The sequence below is a fragment of the Schistocerca cancellata genome, chromosome 9 (assembly GCF_023864275.1).
Source record: "Schistocerca cancellata isolate TAMUIC-IGC-003103 chromosome 9, iqSchCanc2.1, whole genome shotgun sequence".
Taxonomy (NCBI): domain Eukaryota; kingdom Metazoa; phylum Arthropoda; class Insecta; order Orthoptera; family Acrididae; genus Schistocerca; species Schistocerca cancellata.
Window position 1 is genome coordinate 481494723 of NC_064634.1, and position 21877 is coordinate 481516599.

At 44.9% G+C, this 21877-nt stretch overlaps 1 protein-coding gene across 1 annotated transcript in view; it reads left to right on the forward strand.

Annotated features, from left to right (window-relative positions):
- Window positions 1–21877, forward strand: part of LOC126101510 (NACHT and WD repeat domain-containing protein 2-like) — a 1881963-nt gene that overhangs the window by 465844 nt on the left and 1394242 nt on the right. Inside the window, exon 2 of the mRNA XM_049912154.1 lies at window positions 19982–20032. The gene's annotated coding sequence lies outside the window, so the exon portion shown is untranslated. The remainder of the gene's footprint in view (window positions 1–19981; window positions 20033–21877) is intronic.

Sequence of the window (21877 nt, forward strand, 5' to 3'; positions counted from 1 at the left end):
AAACTGTGTGCAATAGGCTTCATGGTGCGCAATTTCACTCCAGACGTCCTTGGCGAGGTCCATCTATGCAACCACGAAACTATGCAGCGCGGCACAGATGGGACCAACGACTTGTCGAATGAACCGCTAAGGATTACCATCACGTTGTCTTCACCGATGAGTGTCGCATTTGTCTTCAACCACACAGTCGTCGGAGACGTGTTTGGAGGCAACCCGGTCAGGATGAATGTCTTAGACACACTGTCCAGCGAGTGCAGAAAAGTGGAAGTTCCCCGCTGTTTTGAGGTGGCATTATGTGGGGCCGACGTACACCGCTGGTGCTCATGGGAGACGCCGTGACGGCTGTACGATACGTCAATGCCATCCTCCGACCGATAATGTTACCATATCGGCACCATATTGGCGAGGCATTCGTCTTCATGGATGACAGTTCGCGCCCACATTGAGCTTATGTTGTGAACGACTTCCTTCAGAACGAGCGAGGTGGCGCAGTGGTTAGCACACTGGACTCGCATTCGGGAGGACGACGGTTCAATCACGCGTCCGTCCACCATGATTTAGGTTTTCCGTGATTTCCCTAAATCGCTTCAGGCTAATGGTGGGATGGTTCCTTTGACAGGGCACGGCCAACTTCCTTCACCATCCTTCCCTAATCCGATGAGACCGATGACCTCGCTGTCTGGTCTCTTCCCCCAAATCAATCCAATCCAACTTCCTTCAGGATAAGGACATCGCTCGACTAGAGTGGCCAGCATGTTCTCCAGAAATAAACCGCATCGAACATGCCTGGGATAGATTGAAAAGGGCTGTTTATGGACGGGGTGACCCACCAACCACTCTGATGGATCTACGCCGAATCGTTTGTGAGGAGTGGGACAATCTGGACGAACAGTGCCTTGATGAACTTGTGGATAGTATGCCACTACGAATACAGGCATGCATCAATCCAAGAGAACGTGGTACTAGGCATTAGAGGTACCGGTGTCTACAGCAACCTGGATCACCACCTCTGAAGGTCACGCTGTATTGTTGCAATGTGTGGTTTCTATGAGCAATAGAAAGGATGGAAACGAGTTTATGTTCATCTCTCTTCCAATTATCTGTACACATTCCGCAACTCTCGGAACCAAGGTATTGTCAGACGTCAAGAAACCGCTTGTTTTCACAGCACAGCTTTTTCTGTATGGCGTTCGATTTTAACAGAAAACTTGTCAATTGTTGCTTAAAATACAGTATCCTTTGTCCGTTAGAATGTTTACTACAGCATCGTGTAAAAATTCGAAGTGAATCAGGAAAGAACTTCTGTCATTTTCTTCATTCACATTTTGTATGGCCTGCTACAATTTCGAATTTCATAGTTTCAGAGTTGACGAAGACGCTACGAGGAGCCGAATTTGTGTCCTGGTACAGTTCCGAGGGATACCCCAGGCTTGGAAGTATATTCAGTTCCAAAACATATTTATCAATTGCGAAGCATTTCCAGGTTCGCTAGTATCAATATAAAGAGCAGATATGAACAGAGGGTTTGTAGTCGTTCCTTACAATGGCGTCTTTTTACATAATGCAGTAATTTTGAATTATGATGACTGTTTTTGGTTTCTGCTATTTTAAAGAACATACATTGATGCATTAACGCTTGTATTCATGCATTAATACTAACTGTTCCGCCCGCATCTCGTGGTCGTGCGGTAGCGTTCTCGCTTTCCACGCCCGGGTTCCCGGGTTCGATTCCCGGCGGGGTCAGGGATTTTCTCTGCCTCGTGATGGCTGGGTGTTGTGTGCTGTCCTTAGGTTAGTTAGGTTTAAGTAGTTCTAAGTTCTAGGGGACTGATGACCATAGATGTTAAGTCCCATAGTGCTCAGAGCCATTTGAACTAACTGTTCCAGAAGTATGTGATAATTTTCATCACAACACTCTACACTCAACGTAAGCAAATGCTATACAGTTTCGAATCTGACAGGCTGGACACGTATGGCCTAGGCGAGCTGCCACCTGAAAAAATAAATTGGCCTCTTTTATGAACAGCTTAATTCCCATGACATTTCTCATTACTGCGAGTAAATGTAGTGGTTTATTTCAGCTGGCGAGATCTTGTCTCCGCTCTTACCCCATAGCTGTCGAGAGGTCTACAATGTTCGTGCAAGAATATTGCTGGCAGATGAGGCGATATTCCAGAATCACCTTCACCGCAGGAAACGACCAATATATTCAGTTGTTCTGCCTGGAAAATTGGTTCAGATGCTGTAAAAATAAAAGAAACAATTTCTGAAACATTAACCACATTCAGTCCACGCTATTCCAGCAGCTTCTGGACAATACGATACACAGCTCGCTAGTCTTCTTCAGTCTCTCATTCCTTGTTCCAGCCCACGTTCTTTTTTCTTTCAGGGCTACGTAAACGTAATTCTTTATTACATCTCCATCATTCATAACGATCATAATGGCTACCGCAGGTTTCCATTGTTTTCCACTTCGCCGAATTTACGAAATTCGTTCTCCAGTAAAACGAACCATTACTTTTTAATCGGATTTGAGGGCGCGGGCGTTATTAAATTCCGCCTCTTTTGTGTTACAAACGCCATTCACTTTTTCCTCAATACCTATTTAATGGCCACTGCCAGTTACAAATTTAATTTAGCATGGGGATATCTTGAGTTCCAAAACTGTTCTTTCGCACCACCTCTATACTACTCCTGTTTTTAGCAACTATCTTTTTGTTGTTAGTTTGCGCATCCCACAGTGTTTCAAATGCTGCCGTATGTTCGTTGCGTTGTGTCGGCAGTGCGTGGATGTGTTTCCCGTGCTTCCCCCTCACGCACTCAGTCCACTGAGAGGAGAGCAGCGGCTGCAGTCGAGTGTGTGCGTTTGTGCTCACGTGGTTCTCCCTTATCGCTCGTTACTGTCTTCACCCTTTGTCGTTATTCGTAATCATCCCTCTACGTCCCAGAGGCATTGGATATAATTCACAAATAAGCAGTTTAGTGCCTTCCCACAATCATATTCTGCCAAAAATGTGTAGAAGAAGCGAAAATTTATATAATTGTGTCAAGTAGATGAAAGAAAATGAGATTAAGGTTCAATCACCCTGCGATAATGTAGGGATGACAGAGAGTGTGCGAGCAGGTATCGAAAGAGGCAAAACTATTGTCGAACATGAAACTGGCCAATATGAAAAACATTATAACGTTGGTTACAGCTTTATAGAGTTATAACAGTTTCTTAGCTTGAATTCATATTCAATTGATGAAAAATTTCCTTATATTTTATTCAAAACTGTTACATCTCTCTGTCGTAATGTTACTGTTCGCAGCCATTCTTCCTCAGTAGCCGGTCCATTGCTATTTATGGTGTACAAGAGAATAATTATTTAATCGTGTTTTATATATTAATTTTGTTTTTACTGTCTATTTACGTGTTTTGTTGTATCTTACTACCTTCTAAATTACACTCCTGAAAATTTAAATAAGAACACCGTGAATTCATTGTCCCAGGAAGGGGAAACGTTATTGACACGTTGCTGGGGTCAGATACATCACATGATCACACTGACAGAACCACAGGCACATAGACACAGGCAACAGAGCATGCACAATGTCGGCACTAGTACAGTGTATATCCACCTTTCGCAGCAATGCAGGCTGCTATTCCCCCATGGAGACGATCGTAGAGATGCTGGATGTAGTCCTGTGGAACGGCTTGCCATGCCATTTCCACGTGGCGCCTCAGTTGGACCAGCGTTCGTGCTGGACGTGCAGACCGCGTGAGACGACGCTTCATCGAGTCCCAAACGTGCTCAATGGGGGACAGATCCGGAGATCTTGCTGGCCAGGGTAGTTGACTTACACCTTCTAGAGCACGTTGGGTGGCACGGGATACATGCGGACGTGCATTGTCCTGTTGGAACAGCAAGTTCCCTTGCCGGTCTAGGAATGGTAGAACGATGGGTTCGATGACGGTTTGGATGTACCGTGCACTATTCAGTGTCCCCTCGACGATCACCAGTGGTGTACGGCCAGTGTAGGAGATCGCTCCCCACACCATGATGCCGGGTGTTGGCCCTGTGTGCCTCGGTCGTATGCAGTCCTGATTGTGGCGCTCACCTGCACGGCGCCAAACACGCATACGACCATCATTGGCACCAAGGCAGAAGCGACTCTCATCGCTGAAGACGACACGTCTCCATTCGTCCTTCCATTCACGCCTGTCGCGACACCACTGGAGGCGGGCTGCACGATGTTTGGGCGTGAGCGGAAGACGGCCTAACGGTGTGCGGGACCGTAGCCCAGCCTCATGGAGACGGTTGCGAATGGTCCTCGCCGATACCCCAGGAGCAACAGTGTCCCTAATTTGCTGGGAAGTGGCAGTGCGGTCCCATACGGCACTGCGTAGGATCCTACGGTCTTGGCGTGCATCCGTGCACGTGCACCTTCCACCGACCACTGGCGACAACATCGATGTACTGTGGAGACCTCACGCCCCACGTGTTGAGCAATTCGGCGGTACGTCCACCCGGCCTCCCGCATGCCCACTATACGCCCTTGCTCAAAGTCCGTCTACTGCACATACGGTTCACGTCCACGCTGTCGCGGCATGCTACCAGTGTTAAAGACTGCGATGGAGTTCCGTATGCCACGGCAAACTGGCTGACACTGACAGCGGCGGTGCACAAATGCTGCGCAGCTAGCGCCATTCGACGGCCAACAGCGCGGTTCCTGGTGTGTCCGCTGTGCCGTGCGTGTGATCATTGCTTGTACAGCCCTCTCGCAGTGTCCGGAGCAAGTATGGTGGGTCTGACACATCGGTGTCAATGTGTTATTTTTCCATTTCCAGGAGTGTATTTGTATCTGCTTGGAGGTGTTGTTCGTCTATGTGGTTAAGTACACTATCTTACAAAAAAATGTAAAGATTGGTTTATGCACACATCAACAACATCACGTTTGTAGTTCTCTGTAACGGGTAAGAAGGACACGAGAGGAAATGGTAATGGTTAGTGTTGTTACCAGGCCAGGTGTGGCATATACGAGACACGAAGTGCGTCAGGTATCAGGCGACCACTGTGATGCGCATACTGGTGCCGCGTACAAATATGAGTCAGCGTTAAGAATGAAATTTTCACTCTGCAGCGGAGTGTGCTCTGATATGAAACTTCCTAGCAGATTAAAACCGTGTGCATGACCGAGACTCGAACTCGGGACCTTTGCCAATCGCGGGCAAGTAAACTCCTGGAAGAAAGGATGCTCCGGAGAAATGGCTTATCCGTAGCCTGGAGGATCTATCCAGAATGAAATTTTCCCTCTGCAGCGGAGAGTCTCGGTTAAAACTGCTCTGATCACTATGGGACTTAACAGCTGAGGTCATCAGTCCCCTAGAACTTAGAACTACTTAAACCTAACTAACCTAAGGACATCACACATATCCATTCCCGAGGCAGGATTCGAACCTGCGTCCGTAGCGGTTGCGTGGTTGCAGACTGAAGCGTCTAGAACCGTTCGGACACTACGGCCGGCGGAGAATCTCGGTCCGGTACACAGTTTTAATCTGCCAGGATGTTTCAGGAGTCTGCATCTGACATAGTCGGAAAGGGGCTTCATTCTGGGTCTCCATCTGGACTGCTGGTCGAATCGTGCGATATCCCAATTAGTATGGCATTCGGTTATGACAGTGGCCGGATGCTGGACTGCACGGGAACGTGACGGCAGATATGCGCGTCTTCGAGCTTTTGGTCGACCACGTCATATCTACATATGCCACTATCGCTTCATTGTACACCGAGCACATCGTAGCCGCTTGACATATATGCCTGCCATCTGAGAATACTTAATGGATAATTTGCAACATTCTGTGTGCTTGCGCGCCGTTACTCGGAGACGAGAAGTAAGTATTTTGGCATCTGCGGCTCCGTTAAAACCACAGCACAAGCGGACGCGTTTGGAGTTTTGCTATTACCGGAAAGCAAATACTACATCTACATCAAAATCTACATGGATACTCTGAAAATCACATTTAAGTGCCTGGCAGAGGGTTCACCGAATCACATTCACAATTCTCTACTATTCCGATCTCATATGGCGCGTGGAAAGAACGAACACTTAGTCTTTCAGTATGAGCTCTGATTTCCCTTTTTTTATCATGGTTATTATTTGTCCCTATGTAGGTCGGCGTCAACAAAATACTATCGTATTCAGAGGAGAAAGTTGGTGATTGAAATTTCGTGAGAAGATTTCGCCGTAGAGAAAAATGCCTTTGTTTTAATGACGACCACCCCAAATCCTGCATCACTTCAGTGACACTCTCGCGCATATTTGCGATAGTACAAAACGTGCTGCCCTTCTTTGAGCTTTCTCGATGTACTCCGACAATCCTATCTGGTAAGGATCCCACACCGCTCAGCAGTATTCTAAAAGAGGGCGGATAATCGTCATATATGCAGTCTCTATAGAGGATCTGTTACATTTTACAACTATCCTGCCAATAAACCGCAGTCTTTGGTTCGACTTCCCCCCAACATTTTCTTCGTGTTCCTTCCAAATTAAGTTGTTCGTAATTGTAATTCCTAGATATTTAGTAGAATTTACGGCCTCTAGATTTGACTAATTTATCGTGTAACCGAAGTTTAACAGATTCCTTTTAGCACTCATGTGGATGACCTCACACTATTCTTTATTTAGGGTTAACTGACAATTTTCGCACCATTCAGATAGCTTTTCTAAATCGTTTTTCAATTTGTTTTTATCTTATGATGACTTTTATAAGTCGATAAACGACAGCATCATCTGCAAACAACCTAAGACAGCTGCTCAGATTGTCTTCCAAACCGTTTATGTAGATAAGGAACAGCAGAGGTCCTATAACACCACCTAGGGAACGCCAGAAATCACTTCTGTTCTACTCGTTGGTTTTCCGTCAATTACTACCAACTGTGACCTCTCTGACAGGAAATCACGAATCCAGTCGTAACTGAGACCTGAGACGGTATTCCATAATCACGCAATTTCACTACAAGCCACTTGTGTTCAAAAATGACTCTGAGCACTATGGGACTTAACATCTGAGGTCATCAGTCCCCTAGAACTTAGAACTACTTAAACCTAACTAACCTAAGGGCATCACACACATCCATGCCCGAGGCAGGATTCGAACATGCGACTGTAGCAGTCGCGGGGTTGCGGACTGACGCGCCTAGAACCGCACGGCCACCGCGGCCGGCGCCGCTTGTTTGGTATAGTGTCAAAAGCCTTCCGGAAATCTAGAAATACGGTACCTATTTGAAATCCTTTGTCATAGCACTCAATACTTCATGTGAGTATACAGCTTTTTGAGTTTCACAATAACAATGTTTTCAACAAAGCGTTTTCTTCGAGGTAATTCAAAATGTTCGAACACAATATAAGTTCCAAAGACCTGCTACATATCGACGTTAAGCCGGCCACGTTTGCCGAACGGTTCTAGGCGTTTCAGTCCGGAACCGCGCGACTGCTACGGTCGCAGGTTCGAATCCTGCATCGGGCATGGATGTGTGTGATGTCCTTAGTCCTTAGGTTAGTTAGGTTTAAGTAGTTCTAAGTTCTAGGGGACTGATGTCCTCAGCTGTTAAGTCCCATAGTGCTCAGAGCCATTTGAGCCATATCGACGTTAATGATATGGCCCTGTAATTTAGTGGAGTACTCCTACTGCCTCTCTTGAATATTGGTGCGACCTGTGCAACTTTCCAGTCTTTGGATATGGATCTTTCGTCGAGCGAACGGTTGCACACGATAGTTAAGCATAGAGCTATCGCATCAGCATGCTCTGAAAGGAGCCTAATTAGTAAACAGTCTGGAACAGAAGATTTGCTTTTGTTAAGTGATTTAAGTTGCATCACTACTCCGAGGATACTTACTTCTACGTTACTCAGTTTGGCAGCTGTTCTTGATTTGAATTCTGGAATATTTACTTCGTCTTCTCTTGTGAAGGCGTTTCGGAAGGCTGTGTTTAGTGACTCTGCTTTGGCAGCACTGTCTTCGATAGTATCTCCATTGCTATCGCGCAGAGAAGGCATTGATTGTGTCTCGCCGCTAGCATACTTCACTATATTTTTTCTAGATTTTCGGCCAGGTTTTGAGAGAAAGTTTCGTTGTGGAAAGTATTATAAGCATTTCGTAATGAAGTACGCTATTTGTGTAAAAGATCGACAATCTTGGGGATTTGGCTTCTGTTTCAATTTGGCATGTTTGTTTCGTTGTTTGTGCAACTGTATTCTGAGCCGCTTTGTGTACCAAGGAGGATCAACTCCGTCATATTTATTTATTTTGGTATAAATTTCTCAATTGCTGCCGATACTGTTTCTTTGAATTCAAGTCACATCTGTTCTACATTTATGAAGTTAATTTGCAAGGAGTGGAGATTGTCTGTCAGCAAAGCGTCAAGTGAATTTTTATCTGCTTTTTCGAATGGGTATATTTTTCGATTATTTTTGGAGGAGTTGGTGTTACAATATTCAGTCTCGCTACGGCAACCCTTTGTTCACTAATCCGTGTATCCGTTTTGATGCTCGTTATTAACTCAAGATGGTTTATTACTAAGTGGACATGTGTTTTGTCCAACCGTTTACTATTCTCGTGGGCTCATAAATAAAGTACTCGAAATCATTTTCAAATAATGTGTTTAGCGCAGTTTCGGATGATGTTTTATGCGTACCTCTGGAATTAAACATGTATTCTCGCCAAGATATCGAGGGTAAATGAAAGTAACCATCAACTGTAATCGTATGAGTTGGTGTTTGAATTCAAACTCGAGTTTATTTTGAACATTTCAGCAATTGTATCATCTGCATTGGGAGGCGGGTAAAAGAATCCACACTGCTGGAAATTGAGATAAGAACACCGTGAATTCATTGTCCCAGGAAGGGGAAACTTTATTGACACATTCCTGGGGTCAGATACATCACATGATCACACTGACAGAACCACAGGCACATAGACACAGGCAACAGAGCATGCACAATGTCGGCACTAGTACAGTGTATATCCACCTTTCGCAGCAATGCAGGCTGCTATTCTCCCATGGAGACGATCGTAGAGATGCTGGATGTAGTCCTGTGGAACGGCTTGCCATGCCATTTCCACCTGGCGCCTCAGTTGGACCAGCGTTCGTGCTGGACGTGCAGACCGCGTGAGACGACGCTTCATCCAGTCCCAAACATGCTCAATGGGGGACAGATCCGGAGATCTTGCTGGCCAGGGTAGTTGACTTACACCTTCTAGAGCCCGTTGGGTGGCACGGGATACATGCGCATTGTCCTGTTGGAACAGCAAGTTCCCTTGCCGGTCTAGGAATGGTAGAACGATGGGTTCGATGACGGTTTGGATGTACCGTGTACTATTCAGTGTCCCCTCGACGATCACCAGTGGTGTACGGCCAGTGTAGGAGATCGCTCCCCACACCATGATGCCGGGTGTTGGCCCTGTGTGCCTCGGTCGTATGCAGTCCTGATTGTGGCGCTCACCTGCACGGCGCCAAACACGCATACGACCATCATTGGCACCAAGGTAGAAGCGACTCTCATCGCTGAAGACGACACGTCTCCATTCGTCCCTCCATTCACGCCTGTCGCGACACCACTGGAGCCGGGCTGCACGATGTTGGGGCGTGAGCGGAAGACGGCCTAACGGTGTGCGGGACCGTAGCCCAGCTTCATAGAGACGGTTGCGAATGGTCCTCGCCGATACCCCAGGAGCAACAGTGTCCCTAATTTGCTGGGAAGTGGCGGTGCGGCCCCCTACGGCACTGCGTAGGATCCTACGGTCTTGGCGTGCATCCGTGCGTCGCTGCGGTCCGGTCCCAGGTCGACGGGCACGTGCACCTTCCGCCGACCACTGGCGACAACATCGATGTACTGTGGAGACCTCACGCCCCACGTGTTGAGCAATTCGGCGGTACGTCCACCCGGCCTCCCGCATGCCCACTATACGCCCTCGCTCAAAGTCCGTCAACTGCACATACGGTTCACGTCCACGCTGTCGCGGCATGCTACCAGTGTTAAAGACTGCGATGGAGCTCCGTATGCCACGGCAAACTGGCTGACACTGACGGCGGCGGTGCACAAATGCTGCGCAGCTAGCGCCATTCGACGGCCAACACCGCGGTTCCTGGTGTGTCCGCTGTGCCGTGCGTGTGATCATTGCTTGTACAGCCCTCTCGCAGTGTCCGGAGCAATTATGGTGGGTCTGACACACCGGTGTCAATGTGTTCTTTTTTCCATTTCCAGGAGTGTAGTTATTATCTGATGGCATATCGACGACGGCCCTCGACTTTGTGTGACAGTATCGTGGTGCCGTTTTTCAACAGGAACGTTCTTGTCCATACATGAACAGCTAGGATTTTGCCATCACAAAAATAAAACAACATATCCTCCCAGACCAGGAAGTTTATTTAGTTTTCTCCTCTCTTCACGTCTTCTGTCAGGAAGTGTAAAACTTTGTATGTTTCTGTCCCGCAAGCATTTCACTTATCTTTATTTACTAAATATTATCAGTGGCCTGTGACACATGTTTGTTTTGTGTGTGTAATCAATACATTATTTATTTTTTCCAGATATACTACTATATTAATTTTCCTTCCTTATTCTCCTATTACTTGGCTAAAAACAAGTTTAACAAACACGCAGTGAAGGTAAAGCGTCTAACGAAAGCGTGCTCTTGAACGCAGAAATGCTGACAGTCTGCGTCAGGCTGGAAAACGAGTTCAAGTTTCAGGACAACACATACATTGATCAGCCACAACTTGGTACCATATCTGCACACACAAGTCACCTGATTTCTATAAATTCTGGGGACAGGGGCGATGAGTTTTGACACCACGTTCAGTCACATTCAAGATGTGCCGAATTGGGTTCAGATCTGGCGAGTTGGTGAGGCCAGCACATTAATGGGAATTCGGCACTGTTTTTCTTGAAGCATTGCTAAGCGCTCCAGGCCTTGTGACATGGCGATTAATCTTGCTGATAATAGCCGCTGCCGTCTGGAAACATGATCGACATGTGCAGCTTTTCGCAGTCTGCAACCAGTGTACGATACTCCTTAGCCGTCATGATGCCTTGCACGAGCTCCACTGGGTCCAAGGACGGTGATTTCAGCGTTCCCGAAAGCATAATGGAGCTGCCGCCACCTTGTCTCTATCCCACAGTATAGACGTCAAGGATCTCTTCTCTGGAAGACGACGCATTCGCGCCCTCCGAACAGCGTGATGAACAAGTTATCGGTATTCATGGAACCATGCAACGCTCTGCCACTGTGCCAACGCCCAGTGCCGAGGTTGTTGTTGTTGTTGTGGTCTTCAGTCCTGAGACTGGTTTGATGCAGCTCTCCATGCTACTCTATCCTGTGCAAGCTTCTTCATTTCCCAGTACCTAATGCAACCTACATCCTTCTGAATCTGCTTAGTGTATTCATCTCTTGATCTCCCTCTACGATTTTTACCCTCCACGCTGCCCTCCAATACTAAATTGGTGATCCCTTGATGCGTCAGAACATATCCTACCAACCGATCCCTTCTTCTGGTCAAGTTGTGCCACAAACTTCTCTTCTCCCCAATCCTATTCAATACTTCCTCATTAGTTATGTGATCTACCCATCTAATCTTCAGCATTCTTCTGTAGCACCACATTTCAAAAGCTTCTATTCTCTTCTTGTCCAAACTATTAACCGTCCATATTTCACTTCCATACATGGCTACACTCCATACAAATACTTTCAGAAACGACTTCCTGACACTTAAATCTAACGTGCCCATTTCAGTCGTAGTTGCCGATGTCGTGGTGTCAAACCTGGCACAGGCATGGATTGCTGGCTATGTTTGGTGCACAGTGTGTCCAGACACGCTTTTAGTCTGCCCACCATTAACGTCTGATTTTAATTCGGCCACAGTTCGCTGCCTGTTCTGTTTTACCGGTCTGCCCAGCCTACGACATCCGATACCTGTAATGAGGGGTGGCCACCCATTCTCACCGTGTCTCGAGGCGCTTTCACCTTGGTTTTGACACGTGTTGAAGACACTCACCAGAGCACTCCTCGAACACTCCACAAGACATGCAGTTTCAGAAACGCTAGTGCCGAGCCTCCGGGTCTTCACAGTCTGCCTTCGGTCGAAATGAGATAAGATCGCGAGCCCACCTCTTCTACAAACGGTTAGTACGCTCACTGATACTATACGCAGAATTGACGTGTCTGACTGGCAGCCATTCCTCGCGAGGTGACACTGCTATCCCCCAGACGGGTTTATATCGATAGCAGGTCGGTGGTCACAATGTTCTGGCTGATCAGTTGAAACATCCCCTTAGAAATATTTTACACGACTGTGCTTAAACTGACACACAATATTTTTTTTGGCGCAACGCAATCTGACTTTCAGAAATCCCTACAAAGGAATGGTCCTGACTAACATTAACCTGTACTTTTCACAAATCACTTACCTCACAAAAATCTTCGTTACTCAAGCTACTGCACTACAGCGAGCGCCACTACTGCCAGCTAAATAAAAGATTTAAACTACGGAAGAGCACTAACTACTGGTAGGCATAGTTAGCAAATGAAAGATTTTAATAGAGAACAAACAATGTATTTACCTTAATAGTGTTGAAAAAGCATAATATACATAGCAGTTCATAATATCCATTCTGTACTCAAAAATCCGCCATCTCATTTCCCATATCCACCACTGCTGGCGGCTCACCTCCAACTGCGCAACGCTACGCGCTGTTCACATCCAGCTGCCGCTGCCCAACACTATTAAGGTAAATACAGTGTTTGTTCTCTATCAAAATCTTTCATTTGCTAACTACGACTATCAGTAGTTAGTGCCTTCCGTAGTTTGAATCTTTTATTTAGCTCGCAGTAGTGGCGCTCGCTGTAGTGCAGTAGCTTGAGTAACGAAGATTTTTGGTGAGGTAAGTGATTTGTGAAAGGTACAGGTTAATGTTAGTCAGGGCCATTCCTTTGTAGGGATTTCTGAAAGTCAGATTGCGTTGCGCTAAAAAAAAATATTGTGTGTCAGTTTAAGCACAGTCGTGTAAAATAGTTCTATAAGGACGTTTCACACTGTACGTGACAACAAGATTACACTGGATGGTAGGGAGAAGCTAACCAATAAGTTACCATATTTAGAAATTTTCACTACAAAATGTTGTTACTTATCTAACAATAGTAGATTAAGAAAATAAACGGAAATGTAGAAACGTGTTTATTATAGACATGCAAACAACATGCATTTCTGGTCGCTGAAATCGCTCCGTAAGTAAAAGAAATGAAAAGCTTGTGACGTAAAAATAAACGAATTTTTAAAGTAACATATTTACCTAAAACATTCAAGCATGTTCAGTGGTACAGAATTAAGATTTAGGTAAAAATATTTTATCCTAACCGCAAAAATTTTGTTTGTGAGAATGTAGTGCTCCATAGCAGCGCTTTCGGGTAAAATTCGTCATCACATTATACACGAACAGAGGATGTAGATTAGGAACATGCTTAAGGGGCTCCGGAACGCCCTATACTTGCAATGTTAAAATAACGCTTATAAATTACATCTTTCCTCACAAAGTATTTGAGGTAGGAAGTTGAACTTCTAACAGATTATTTATTGGAATATGGGCTACAACTTAACACAGGGATTTTACAAAATTTTAGTTCAGTTATTAAAGATGATATTTTTTCAATTGTAATGAAAATTCACAACATTTTTTTGCAATTTTTTATTTATATATTCAAAAATATACAGTTTTTTGGAAAAAGGCTGTGTTAAATTATGCAGAAGGTACTGTGTAACATTTACTGAAAGTTTGAAACAAATATGTTTGGAAGATCCTTAGAAAACATGTAATTAGTATGAGAAAATAAAAGTTTTGGGAATCGAGCGACAAAGATTGGATTAACTTTTTAGTGCATTCCAGGTCCATAGGGTGGATTATCTTCATCCTCTGCAAACTCCTCCTCCAGCTTCCTCTTGTTCCTCCTCCTGTTTACTCTTGCTTGTATTTCTAGACTCTTTACAGCCCTGTCTGCAGCCCGAAGGCGTTCCTTGTCTAAAGCAAGCATCGCTCGTACCATGTTAGAACCTATCTTCATTCCCATATTTCTGAATACCTTGCACCTTACAATGTTGCCATCAATGAAAGTCGCGACAGCAACTTTACTTTTACTCATTATTATACTTCAACAAAACAGAGACTCAAGAAACAGAATTAATTACGAATATTTTCGAGATAACGACAGAGTAAATAAACATGAAACAATCGACAATCACACCAGCGATATATATTGAACCATCACAGGTTAGCCACAACACATACTTTATCTCACATCACTAAAATGTACCTGATGAACACGGACGTTAATAATAACACCATTTGACAGCAGTTTAACAGCGCCACAGTGGGTCACACCCATGTAGAACACATTTCAAAAAAACTTTAAAAATAGTTGTAGTCTTCGGAATTGAATAAATTATATATCTATTAAAATGTAATAGTCTGCAGATTCAGAAAACGCAAAAAAGTAAAAATTGAACTTTTCATGATTTTGAGCCTTTCCGGAGCCCCTTAATGTACTGTATGAGCTCCTTCAGCGTTGGTGCGGAATATAGGAGCGGAGGCGCGGTGGTGGGGGTCCTGTGTGGTGCCAGAGCGCGATCAGACATCATTAAACAATCGTTTATTACGAGGCGTGTTTTTAAAGTAAGTACATTTTTGAAATTATAAAGAGATGTGCTAATATATCTCAATAATTTTATTTTTACATGAAAGCCTGTACCTTAATCTACTTTTCTACATAATTTCCTTCAACATTGCGCACTTGTCATAACGTTGTACCAGCTTTTGAGTACCCTCCTCACAGAAGTCTACCGCCTGACTTGTTAACCGCTGCATAACGACTGTTTTGACTTCATCATCTTGAAGACGCTGACCGCCCAGGTGTTTCTTCAAGTGCAGGACAGATGGTAGTCACTGCGCTCAAGATCGGGACTGTACGGAGGATGATCTAGAGTTTCCCATCGAAAAGATGTGATGAGATCTTTGGTCTGATTCGCCACATGCACACGGGCATTTTGCAGCAAAATGATACCCTTGCTCAACTTCCATGGACTGTTGCTTTAATTCTGGTGTGACGTAGGCCACCAATGTTTCGTCGCCCGTAACAATTTGGCTTAAGAAATAATCACCGTCGTTGTCGTACCGCTCAAGCAAAGTCAATGCACTGTCCGAACGTTTGGTTTTGTGCACATCCGTCAACATTTTCGGTACCCAACGTGCGCACAATTTTCGGTAATTCAAGTGCTGGCTCACGGTGCCATACAAAACACTACGAGAAACATCAGGAAAGGCATCCCGCAAGGAGGAAATCGTAAAGCGTCTGTTTCCTAGCACCCTATTGTCCACTTCCTGCACCAAACTTTCATTAACGACCGAAGGACGCCCACTCCGTTGTTCATCATGCACATTTGTGGGGCCATCTTTAAATTCTCTCACCCACTTTCTTACCATTCCATCACTCATAATGTTTTCTCCGTAAACTGCACAGATCTCACGATGAATATCGGTCGCTTTTAGGCTTTTAGCACTAAGAAATCTTATAACAGCCGGTAATTCACAGTCGGCGGGACTCGCGACTATCGGAGGCATCTTAAACTCTCAGTACACAACGCAAACAAGGAAGAACCAGACCGTAATGGCGTCAGTGGGTAGACTAAGGTACAGGCTTTCATGTAAAAATAAAATCATTGAAATATCTTAGCACGTCTTTTTTTAAATTTCAGAATGGTATTTACTTAAAAAACACGCCTCGTAAAAAGGGTTTTTACATTCACCCTCTTTTTTTTCCGGCGCTGCCTACTAGCCGCCGTGCTGAGCCCGCGTTCCATTAAGGAGCAGGACAGCACGTCAGCACCCGGCGGGGAATTTGCAGGCGCAGGCTCCGGCGTTGTCTGCGGCCACTGCTGCGGCTCCATCTACATCTACATTTACACAAGCCACCCAACGGTGTGTGGCGGCGGGCACTTTAGGTGCCACTGTCATTACCTCCTTTGCCTGTTCCAGTCGCGTATGGTTCGCGGGAAGAACGACTGCCGGAAAGCCTCCGTGCGCGCTCGAATCTCTCTAATTTTACATTCGTGATCTCCTCGGGACGTATAAGTAGGGGGAAGCAATATATTCGATACCTCATCCAGAAACACACCCTCTCGAAACCTGGACAGCAAGCAACACCGCGATGCAGAGCGCCTCTCTTGCAGAGTCTGCCACTCGAGTTTGCTAAACATCTCCGTAACGCTATCACGCTTACCAAATAACCCTGTGACGAAACGCGCAGCTCTTCTTTGGATCTTCTCCATCTCCTCTGTCAACCCGACCTGGTATGGATCCCACACTGATGACCAATACTCAAGTATAGGTCGAACGAGTGGTTTGTAAGCCACCTCCTTTGTTGATGGACTACATTTTCTAAGGACTCTCCCAATGAATCTCAACCTGGCACCCGCCTTACTAACAATTAATTTTATATTTTCTAGGGACATTTTCTAAGGACTCTCCCAATGACTCTCAACCTGTCACCCGCCTTACCAACAATTAATTTTATATGATTATTCCACTTCAAATCGTTCCGTACGCTTATTCCCTGATATTTTACGGAAGTAACTGCTACCAGTGTTTGTTCCGCTATCATATAATCATACAATAAAGGATCCTTCTTTCTATGTATTCGCAATATATTACATTTGTCTATGTTAAGCGCCAGTTTCCACTCCCTGCACCAAGTGCCTATCCGTCCGCAGCTCGTGGTCGTGCGGTAGCGTTCTCGCTTCCCGCGCCCGGGTTCCCGGGTTCGATTCCCAGCGGGGTCAGGGATTTTCTCTGCCTCGTGATGACTGGGTGTTGTGTGATGTCCTCAGGTTAGTTAGGTTTAAGTAGTTCTAAGTTCTAGGGGACTGATGACCATAGATGTTAAGTCTCATAGTGCTCAGATCCAAGTGCGTATCCTCTGCATTTCGCTGCAATTGTCTAATTCTGCAACTTTTCTGTATACTACAGCATCATCCGCGAAAATCAGCATGGAACTCCATCGTAGGGGGTGTCCAGCAGCCGCTGCGTCGCTACAACCGGCCGTGGCTGCGGACGCCTGTCAGCGCTCTGTCGAGTGAAATCGCGCTTAGGCTCAGCACCAGGAATCAGATCACCCTGTTTTCGAATGTCAGTATGGTGTATAGACAGAAGACCCAGCAGTGACATGAAGGATAGCCCTAGAGGTGGTCGCAGCACACAGCCGCAAGGTAGTACCAGTACTGTCCAGCCAACCTACTCCCAAGTGAAACGGCTCGCAAATGGGGTAGTCCATCCACAGAGGAATAGTCTGACCCTCACTTTCAGTCAGTTAGGTGGGAATGCAACTCGCAAAGTTCAGTCCACAGACAGACGGCTGCAGACTAGCAACAGGACACTCCGAGGTGGCAGCAGCTGTAGAAACTTCATTGCATTCAACAGGGCATCCTGCAGCTAATAGAGCTCACCTTCCATCAGTATCAGTGATGCAGATGGAGTGACCTAACTATGAGAGTGAATGGAAGGAAGACGCAAGCTTTGTAGCAGTCAATGGCGTCATGCCCTCCATATGGGTGACCCAATATGTTCCCATTTTCAGAGCCTGTCAGCACTCTTGAGTGGCCTAATGTTCAGCTACAGTGCTTCAGAACGTGCTTTTGCGCAAAGCCTGGAGTCTGAAATGCGTTACTGTGTCATCCCTAGATGAAGTTCGAATATAATGAATTTCCTTGAGACAGAGAAGTTGCTGTCCATGCATCAGCACGGCTCTAGAAAGCATCGCTCCTGCGAAACGCAACTCCTTTTTTAACATGGTATCTTGCGAACCATGGATGAAGGGTATCAGACGGATGCCATATTCCTTGACTTCCGTAAAGCGTTTGACGCGGTGCCCCACTGCAGATTCCTAACTAAGGTTCGAGCATATGGGATTGGTTCCCAAGTATGTGAGTGGCTCGAAGACTTCTTAAGTAATAGAACCCAGTACGTTGTCCTCCATGGCCAGTGTTCATCGGAAGTGAGGGTATCATCTGGAGTGCCCAGGGTAGTGTGGTAGGTCCGCTGTTGTTTTCTATCTACATAAATGATAATTTGGATAGGGTGGATAGCAATGTGCGGCTGTTTGCTGATGATGCTGTGGTGTACGAGAAGGTGTCGTCGTTGAGTGACTGTAGGAGGATACAAGATGACTTGGACATTATTTGTGATTGGTGTAAAGAATGGCTGCTAACTCTAAATATAGATAAATGTAAATTAATACAGATGAATAGGAAAAAGAATCCTGTAATGTTTGAATACTCCATTAGCAGTGTAGCGCTTGACACAGTCACGTCGATTAAATATTTGGGCGTAACATTGCAGAGCGATATGAAGTGGGACAATCATGTAATGGCAGTTGTGGGGAAGGCGGATAGTCGTCTTCGGTTCATTGGTAGAATTTTGGGAAGATGTGGTTCATCTGTAAAGGAGACCGCTTGTAAAATACTAATACGACCTACTCTTGAGTACTGCTCGAGCATTTGGGATCCCTATCAGGTCGGATTGAGGGAGGACATAGAAGCAGTTCAGAGGCGGGCTGATATATTTGTTACTGTTTGATCATCACGCGAGTGTTATGGAAATGCTTCAGGAACTCGGGTGGGAGTCTCTGGAGGAAAGGAGGCGTTCTTTTCGTGAATCGCTACTGAGGAAATCCAGAGAACCATCATTTGAGGCTGACTGCAGTACAATTTTACTGCCGCCAACTTACATTTCGCGGAAAGACCACAAAGATAAGATAAGAGAGATTAGGGCTCGTACAGAGGCATATAGGCAGTCATTTTTCCCTAGTTCTGTTTGGGAGTGGAACAGGGAGAGAAGATGCTAGTTCTCCCCTCCGCCACGCACCGTATGATAGATTGCGGAGTATGTATGCAGATGTAGATGAAGTTTCTACACATTGCCCCGTTGAAGAAGAGTGCTGCGTCTGCTGCACACTGTTGTCTATGTGCTGAGTCTGCGGTTCGCTGCGATCTCTCTCGCACACTATGACGCAAGAAGCTCCTTCTCTGTTTGTACTTCCTTTCTTCCAGTTATTTACGTTGGTTACCCCACTATTGCGTGCCCGACGGCGGCGTTGTTCCACTTAGCGTCATTCCAGCCAATTAGAACAAAACTTTATTCGTCCACTTCTTTACTATTCTGCTGTGCAACAGTATACAATGCTTCAACTTTGTAAGTGGGTCTTTTGTAAGCTCTTTTGCACATAAACTTCTTTGAGAAGAGACAGTGGACGTGCATACAACAAAGGAGACATTAAAGCAAGTGCAGAATTGGTTCTCTGTTTTTTTGTAAATAATGTGAAAGTTAATTGAACATGAATGCATTCCTATGAGACGCTACATATATCAGAACAAAATTTATAATATGTAACTAAGGGCCGGCCGGAGTGGACGAGCGGTTAAAGGCGCTACAGTCTGGAACCGCACGACCGCTATAGTCGCAGGTTCGAATCCTGCCTCTGGCATGGATGTGTGTGATGTCCTTAGGTTAGTTAGGTTTAAGTAGTTCTAAGTTCTAGGGGACTTATGACCACAGTAGTTGAGTCCCATAGTGCTCAAAGCCATTTTAAAGCCATGTAACTAAGGAAATAACCATTCGTTTTCCAAATCAGTACACTTGCCTAAAACAATGAAGTGAAACAATTTTGGTTAAAAATTTGCTGCAAAATACGAGCACTTGCTATTTTTAAGTACAGGCTAATCAGCTCTCAACCATTGTGTGTAATGTTTACACTATTTTGTGTAATTGTTAGGTGCTTCATACGCTACAATGCCATCAGAAGTTTGTCCATATCGCTGCAAGGCAATTGTCAACCATCAGCATTTGTTTGCTAACGCCTCTGTTACAGTTGTCCTTATTTTGTTTCTTCTTCCTTGCAGGTAGCTGCAAACAAGTGTTTCCTGTAACCATCTGACCTGCCTCATCTGACGGTAAGAATGGTGAACACAATTTCACGTATTTAGTTGTGATACTCTGAGAGTTAATTCTTAGGCTATGCTTTGCAAGTAAATCTGCATGTATTTATCGTCGGCAATTTAATCACAACTGAACAGCAAGTCTGTGCCACACTTTAGCAGCTGGACTGGAGAAGGGTCGGAGCACAGTTTATGATGTATCATTCACAGATATGACCCCATTTTTCCGCTTAATTATATTATCCCATTTCAATACAACTTAAAATAAGATACCTCGGGAGCCATTTGGTAAAGTCGTAACAGTAAGGCGCGTAGGGCAGCGCTTTAGAGGCATAGCCCCGTTTTTACCCACATGAGAGAGGTGTCTTATCTAAATCTTCATTCTGCAAACCAGTTTAAAGGGCATACCAGAGGGTCCTCCCCAAAGGGGGAAACAAACGAGGTGGCGCCGTGGATAGCATTAGAGATCCATATTTTGGTGACAACTTGTCAAATCTCCATCCGATCATCAACATTTCCGTGCATTCTATAATCGCTCCAGGAATACGCCAATCGCTATCTGACCCTCTGCCCTATCTCTAATGACAGCTCTGTCGACGAGGTTGTAACCTCTGATCTTTCTTTCTTCAATATGGACAATAAGAGGAATGCAAAAGCAGACAATAAGTACTTTAAAATAACGCTCCAACGTAACACAATAATGAATAACTTTGTGTAACTGTTCTTCGTAAGTAAAACACATTCCGAACTCGTCATAAGTAAGATATATGCCGACAAACTTGTAAAACGTATACGATGGTAGCAGTTTTGTCGGATAGGGAGTCCAGGAATCATTGTGAAATGGGAGAAACTGTTGCAGTTTTAAAGACAAAGTAGTCAGCAGGAGCGAAGAACGTGGACTGAACAGCAGTTTGTCATAAGTAAATCCTGAAAACTGAGTTTTAAATCAAATGATGGTACAGTAATATATGTAAATATATACAATTATTGAAACAAATATTTTCTCATATTCGTGCACGCTGCATTCCTTCTGTTTGTCTCCAGGATATCACGGAAAGATATCAAATGGGATTTGTTTGAAGACGACATGTGTATGCAGATTTTTGCGTGACACGTTTGACGTAGGATGACGGATGATGAATCGCTAAATCCAACACCGCCATAGTAGACACAACAAATATCACTGCAGTTTACTGGTGAAAATATTTATCTTCAAAAAGCAATCACTTTTTGTTCTCGGTTTCATTGATAACTTGTGGCAATCAAATTGTTGTATACGATCCAGCATTATAAGTTTTTCAATCCTCTAATACAACGATGGTGACGTGCCAGCACAACCAATAAAAGAAGCGATAATTTTCTTGTAAGTGCTTCACGAACGAAGCATTTTGATGCTTTCGGTTCGTCTTCGGACACCCAAACAGTTGCTGCTGTTATGTTTCCGCTTCGTGCGAAAATATCAACTTTCATCTCCTGTTACGATATTGAATATCCTCAAAAGAAAATTTTGAGCATTGGCTTATGCCATTTGGCACTAGTCAGTTTTTGACTTTCGATGAAATGGTATGGAATCCATCAGAAATAGACATTTTTCTCGCAGGTAAACTTTTGTGCAAAATCGATTGTTCAGTAGTCTTCGTGATGACTAAGGGTTCCTCCCTCTCATGGTATGTCAATTGGCGTCCTCTTTAAAGGCTTATGGCACAAAACCAATGTCTTTTCTAACAGCAAGCGATTTTAGTTCACTTTTACGAAATTTATAGCTCGCCGGAGCGCGGCCACAGCGAAATTCGCAAAGCAATTGTGCACAACATTTAACGAAAATGACTGAATGCCAGAAGTTCGAACGAAGCGATTCGA